The sequence below is a fragment of the Aythya ferina genome (genome assembly GCF_964211825.1).
Source record: "Aythya ferina genome assembly, chromosome: 11".
NCBI classification, from domain to species: Eukaryota; Metazoa; Chordata; class Aves; order Anseriformes; family Anatidae; genus Aythya; species Aythya ferina.
The window spans coordinates 1,162,295-1,169,148 of NC_140307.1; the positions used below are offsets into that span (position 1 = coordinate 1,162,295).

Here is a 6,854-nt window from a genome sequence, read left to right on the forward strand (position 1 = left end):
TTGATTCTGAGCCACCAGAGAGCTATCTGTGGAGCAAAGGGCCCCTGCCCTGCCCGCACCCTGCAGCAAGGGGCCCGCCTCGTCCCGTCGGGTCAATGAGACATCCTCGTCCCGTTGGTTAATGAAACAGCCTCATCCTGATGGTTAATTAGACATCCTCATCCTGTTGGTTAATGGAACAGCCTCAACCTGTCCGTGCTCACTCCTTGCCATGGGACCCCTGTGCCCCCAGGGGAGCAGGCGATGCCCCACCACGGCCGAGCCTGCAGTGAGCCCCGCTCAGGGCTTTTGCCTTTCCCTCGGTAAAATTGGGATTTTGCTGCTCCAGCGTGGCTCTCGGGTTGGGAGATTTGCAGCAGCCTGCCCTTCTCAAACAGGCAGGATGAGGACACCCTGCTGCCGTGAGCATTGGGCTCTGGGCACAGCCATGGCATGGGGCATTTGGGGATGGAGTGGGCTTATCGTGGTTACCCACTGTTTGCATCCCAATCAGCAGGATTCTGGTCAGCTTTAGTTGCTGTTATTTTACAGGGGCAAGAAGCAGACTCATTAACCTTCTGCTTTTAGACAGCCCTTTATTTTTTTTTTTCCCAGTGAGTTATTAGAGGCTGAGTTTGCAAAGCCCAGTTTCCATCCCTGAAAACTGAAGTAATTCAAATGTTTTCCCTGTGCCACCTTGGACTGAAACAAAGCACTCCAGAGTTCTTGTTAAAAATATCAGATGGATAAAAAAGCATCTCACAAGAGGCAGAACCACGGAGGCAGGCGGTCAGGGCCACCTCTGCAGGCAGCCGCAGTGTGTGTGTGTGAGCAGGGGGACAGATCCCTGCCCCCAGCCCACCGCTGAGCCTCAGCCTCCCCAAAGGCACCCTGCAAACAATTTATAGGGCACCCACCCAGGAGCTGGTGGGCACGGCTAGATGGTATTGAGACAAGGTGTGCACGATCTAATGGCAGGAGGCAGCACTAAATCAAACCTGCTGCTGCTGTTAGGTGTTGGAGCCATCACGTTTGGATGCGGGTTGGCACAGACCCTGATTTGGGGAGGGTTGATGTGCTGTTAGAGCCACGTTTCCTTCACACCCCACCTGGCAGGCACGCATTGAGAGGTTAGTTTTCTGGGAGATGCAAAAAAAAAAGGGGGAAACTGTTTTAAAAGGAAGGGGAACAACTTTCTTCTGAGACCTCTTTAATGGTGCTCTGAACATCTTACATCAGAAATCACTCCAGAGATCATTTAGACGTGCTTAGCTGATAATTTAAGCTGATAATTAAAAAATGATTTATTGACAGAAGCTTTAGTGGAAAAAGATGTTAGAGTTGCGTGTTAAATCCATAAAAGTCCTCATTCACCTCCTTTAGACTCGAGTATTATTTATAACAAGCCCTTACACCCAGAGGGGTGGGTGAGAGGAAGATCCTTGTAGCTGCTGCTTCCCCCGGGGGGATAAATCCTTCTTGGCGCATCCTTCTCTGGGACAGGACCCGAGGAATCACTCACGGTTTAACACATCATCACGCTGCTCTTACTCACTTTGCCAGGGTTTCTTTTGCTCACCAGAGAAGGAAAACCCCAGCACCTCAGCCACCTGTGCAGGACCCAGGAGCAGCGGCGTCCCTCGGCCAGCCCCGGCCCCGCTGGATGTGAGCGGTGCCGGCTGCTGGGGCACGGGAAGACAGCAATTAGAGCAAGCGTCTCCTGCAAAATAAAGAAACCTTCGTTTCCTGCAGGCTCGACAACACATTCTGCTTTTGGCAAGGCCAGAAGAAATCCAGGGAAATGCCACTGATCGCAGCAAAATTGCTTCTGCTTCCTTTGCAGCAGTTGCTTGGGGTCAAAGTCTTCCCTCGCACGCTCTCAACAAGCTCTGTCGACAGCAGAAGGGATTGCCTGTGACGGCCCACTGCTAGGCAGCTCCGTGGTAGTTTAATTAACATTTACTCCACACCGTGCCCACAGATTCACCTGATGGGAGACGACAAACATTTTCCGAGCTGAGACGCTCCCGGGGGAACGCTTGGGCGCCAGCGAGCTGCGCTGAGGGCGACTCGTGGTTCGGATATTTGCTTTATCTTTCCTCGCTGTCTAATTGCTGCCTCTGCTCCCCCACCATTTGCATTTTGTCACTCGGCCTCAAACCCGCCACGAAGGCTGCAAAGCCTGGGAGGGATTAGCAAGCAGAGGCGGTGTTTGTGAGGAAGGAGGAGGAGGAGGAGGAGGAGGAGCAGGAGGGCTGTGAGCAGCTCAGCGCGGCGCTGGCGATGCTGGGGCACCTGGACTACAGCTTCCAGCATGCTCTTGCCGGCCTCTTGCTGCGCTGCACGCCGGGACTGCCAGCAGAGCATCACCCCTGGTCCTTCCCTGCAAAACTGCCCAAAATTGAGGGAGAGGAAGAGGAAGAGGAAGAAAGCTCCGTGCCCCCGGCCGGGGGTGCCCAGCTCAGCGCCCTGCGGTGACTGCACTCCCCTCGTCCCCGCTGCCAGGAAAGTTGCAATCAGTGCAGCCTGCAGCAGCGCATTGTATAACATTAATTAGGATTTAATTTAGATGGGAGGAGATAACTGTTACATGTTTACTAAATATCAATTAATTGTCTGAGATCCATTTGTTGCCGCGCAGAACAATGCTACAGATGCGTATCGCGCCTCTGCTAAACCTTCGTAAATACTTGCTTTTACCAAACAATCAGCTCTCAAGGCACAACAGCTACTCCACGAGATGAAATTAAAAGATTAGCCCGAGCTGGTGCATGGTTTCGGGGAGAAGCGAGGGGCTGGGGAACGGCATCGAGCCCTCCTCCTGCCACCCCGTACCGCGGTCCAAGGGGGGCTGCGGGCGTCCCATACCCCTGCAGAAGGAATTTGGGGCAGAAACCTGGATCCTGCAGCACCCTGACCTGTCTGCTGCATTGCCTTGGCCCCAGGATTTGTGTACACCGTGTGCTGGAGGCAGCCAAGTGTGAGGCAGAATATGAAACCGATGCTCCGTCAGCCCTGCGCGGACGAGAGCCGGATTGTCACAAACAATGACTTTCTTTATCCCCTCGCGTTTTGTTCCCATGGCATGAAGGTCAGGAGGAAAGTAGATTTATTAAAGCATAAACAAACTGCATAAATGCTTATGGTAATTCCACTTCCGTTAAAAATACCGGTTATTTTTAAAGCTACTTTAAATTATCTCCTTTCTAATGAAAACTCGCATGTAATCTGTTAGTGAGGGATGTCTGTTGAACCATGAATTATTCAAAGAAGTCTCTGTTCTGTTATCTGGAGTCTCTGGAGATTATTCCCACCATTGTCCGTTGTGATGGGTCATTATGCACTCTGTGAATTTAATCTTTTAGGCTATCCAGCAGCACAGAAAAAATGTATGAATAACAATTTTCCTGTAATAACCTTCAACTAACCTTTCAACCAGAGTGAGTAATTCCAATCCTATTTTCACATCAATAGAAGAGTCAAAGCTAGGCAATTATCTCTTATCTGTTCCATAACCCTCCCCCTTTAATTTTTAAAAAGGATGTTAAAGTACTTACTGGAGGCAAGAAGAAGAAAGGAGGCTGGAATGAAGTATGGGCAAATTTCGATGAACAGTGATAGGGGTGCGCTTCAGATAATTATTAATTTCTGTCCTCCCCCCGCCCTGCTGCCGCATTCCTCCGCGCCTGCTGGCACACCAGTTGCCTCCCACGGCCCTCCTGCAGGAGTGGCTGCGCCCCCCTCCAGCCCCACAGCCCCCCTGTTTCATCCCCCTGCGTGTGCAGCATCCCTGCTCCGAGCACCAAGGGCTCCGGGCAGCGGAGATGGCTCTGGCACGCACGAACTGCCTTTGGAAGAGGCCGTAAGGATGGCTCTTTCTAGGAAAAAGTGAGCAGAAAGTCAGTCGCCAGCATCCAACGGGCCAGGGGGAGCAGAAAATGCTGCCTGGAAAAGGCATCCATCTCGTCAAAACCCAACCCTGGTTCTCCTGCAAAGGGAGAGATGTCCCAGGGGATGTCAGGCACAGGCTGGGGCCACCTGGGGGACCCCAACCAGCTCAGCATCCTTGCCTGTGCTGCATCCCTGCCCTCTCGCCTAGGACCATGTGGGAACCCCAACCGTGCTCCAGCACCACCCAGGGCCCAGCACCACTGGTGTGGGACAAGCACCAGACGTGGGACGAGGTCGGGAACCTGCAGGGAGGCGGCTGGTGGCGAGGGAACATGCAGGGGCCGCGTGTCGCGACACGGGAGCGCGGTGAATCACCATCTGGTTTGATTTTAGTTTGCTCAGCCGGGCACTGCACCAGCGATGTTTGAAGGTCAGAGGTTTGTGATGATAAGCGAAGAATGAGTAAGCTGATTGCCAGCCTCAAACTCTCCAGTGGGAATTTATATCAGCTGAACTCCGGAAAAAAACTCTCCAAGCTTCAGGAAGAGACGTTTTATTGGTGAGAGAGGCTCAGGCTGGGGCAGGAGCAGGGCGGGGAGGGGGATGTCCTTGCTCCCAGCTCCAGCTCCCCGTCCTCCCTCTGTGCTCAAAGTGCTTTTCTCATCTGGTCGGAAATGGGCAGGAATAAACAGCTCCCCTGTGGCTGCCGAGCAGCATCCCGCGCTCCAGCACATTGTGCAGAGCTACTGGATTTGGAGATGTTGATTTTTCGCTGTGCTTTTTACCTGCCTTGTCCACCCACGGCACCCAGGACCCTCCAAGATGACCTCAGGCTGAGACCCTTCTTGTGGGGCAGTGCAGCAGTGCCTGGCTCCCCATGGCAGCAGAGCCCCATCCCTGCACTCCTGGCCTCATCCTGCGCCCCTTCCCCAAGGAAAACCAGCAGCAAGAGGCCACCCTGAACCCCCCAGCAGCCATGGATGCTCCTTGCCCCCAGCACCTTCCCCTCGCAGATGGATTCACCTTTATGGAGCAGGAACCCCAAAACAGTTTGGGGTCCCGTTGTGCCTCTGAGCTCCAACCCAACACACCCAGGAGGACTGGGTATGGTGTCGTGCACCCCACACCACAGCTGGGTGCCCCATGCTCTGCTTGCACCCCGTGCCACAGCCACGCAAACACCCCAGCCCTGAGATTCATGCCTCTGATCCTCTCAGCTTCTCTCTCTCAAAGGGGATTTCTGCCGTGACTGTGCTCTTGCAGGAACCTGCAGCATCTGCTCCCAATTACAAGGCCCTGCATTTTGGAGGCCAAGCACTGGCAGGGTTTGGGGGAGCGCGGCACTGCCTGCGCCGGCTCCAGAGGAATTTCAGGCTCACACCTGCAGCAGGGCATCCCTGGCAGCTGAGCCCAGGCCCCCTGCTAGAAGGAGGAGCATTGCCCATACGTGTGTCTGCAGAGCCAGAGCCACAACTGCAGCCCGAGCCACGTCCTGGCAGATCCCCTGCGTGCCCTGGCCCCAGCTGTTATTGCTGCAAACACAACAGCATCCATCAGCGCAAGCCCCCTTCCCCAGCCAGCGTATAAAATTACCCGATTTGCACTTGCTATTTCCTTCAGGAACAGAAATATCGCCAGAGTCATCTGGGCCGGATTGCCAGCGCTGTGCTGCAACAGGATCGCATTTGAAAGTCTAATGACAGACATATTCCTCCTAATCAGAACAGTAATTTCATGGGCAAAACACCCCATTGTTTTGCAGAGAATGGCAACCAGGAAACAAGAATGCTGCATTAAACATTAATTGTATCAGTGCCCAGGCATTTAAGAGAGCAGGGACTTCTCAGAGCAGCGCACACCCGAGTTTCTGGGACAGTCGTCTTTAAGAGCCCTGGAAGTGGATGAGAAGGCTGATCCGCCGCCAGCTGGCAGGCTGTCGCGCTCTGGATAAATGCAGGCTATTGTTCAGGCGCTTTTACAACAACACCATCAAGCAAAAGGGGGAAAAAAAAAAATAATAGGAAAAAAAAAAAAATCAGCTGGCAGCACAGAGGTGAGGCAGGAACAAGGATGCTCAGCGCGGGGGGCTGGCGGCACGGCTCTGGGTTGCTGGCAGCCCTGCTGCTGGTGATGCTGCGAGGCCAAATCCTGCCTGGTCCCTGGGCAGGGGGCACCCAGCGAGCTCGGTGCCCCCCTGGCGGGGAGCTGGCTGCCATCCTGGGGCCGGGCAGCGCCGCGGGTGCACACGCAATAAATCAGCGCAGGAAATCAGTGCGGCCGCCTCGGGCCCGGCTGGTTGCTTGGATGGGGAAGGTTAACAGTCGGGCCTTGTTTTGGGGGAAATTCTTTCACCATGAGCTCCATCGGCAGCGCATCTGTGCGAGCCACCCGGGCTTTGCCCATACATGGCCAGACTCAGCCCGCGAGCGGCCGCAGCGCAGCATCGCTGCGAGCAGCCACCGCGGCACAAGCACCCGGCCGGAGCCAACCCCGCAGCCTGCTGGTGTGGAAAGCAGGTCGTGTTCCCCTGTGCTGCCGGGTTCACACCGCTGTAAGCCGATTAGAGCTCTGTAGGTGTTGCTCCAGTGCACTTGCTGCACGTGTCCCGACACGTCTGCGTGCGGTAATGCCTGTCTGGCCAGCAGAAATGTTTGAGCGGCGCTGGCCAAGTCTCTATAAATGACTTGTTAGTCACCCAGACTAGAACTCCGTGCCACATCTCCAAAATAGCTGTAGGCTGAGAACAGACTTCTAAAAAGCAATTAAAAAACACACACACGCAGAAAGTAAATAGAGCAGGGTGAAAACTGAGAGGTTCCTGAAGTCAGAGCTTTTCTGGGCTCGCTAGCAGATCGAGTGCAATTTGCTCTTGAGGGGGCTGGAAATAAATCACCAGGCTCGTGAAGAGATGGGCTGGGTACATTTGTCATCCCATGTCATCACGTTTGTTCTCAGATAGTCATGAGGAGCTCAGCTCTGTGGGC

The 6,854-nt window shown here is 54.2% G+C and overlaps 1 long non-coding RNA gene across 1 annotated transcript; it reads right to left on the minus strand.

Annotated features, from left to right (window-relative positions):
* Window positions 1-1,258: 1,258 nt before the first annotated feature.
* LOC311442916 lies at window positions 1,259-5,651 on the minus strand. Its single transcript, XR_014696946.1, has 2 exons — window positions 5,464-5,651; window positions 1,259-1,699 (listed from the first exon to the last, which is right to left on the minus strand). It is a non-coding gene; the product is annotated as an uncharacterized lncRNA (long non-coding RNA).
* Window positions 5,652-6,854: the final 1,203 nt, after the last annotated feature.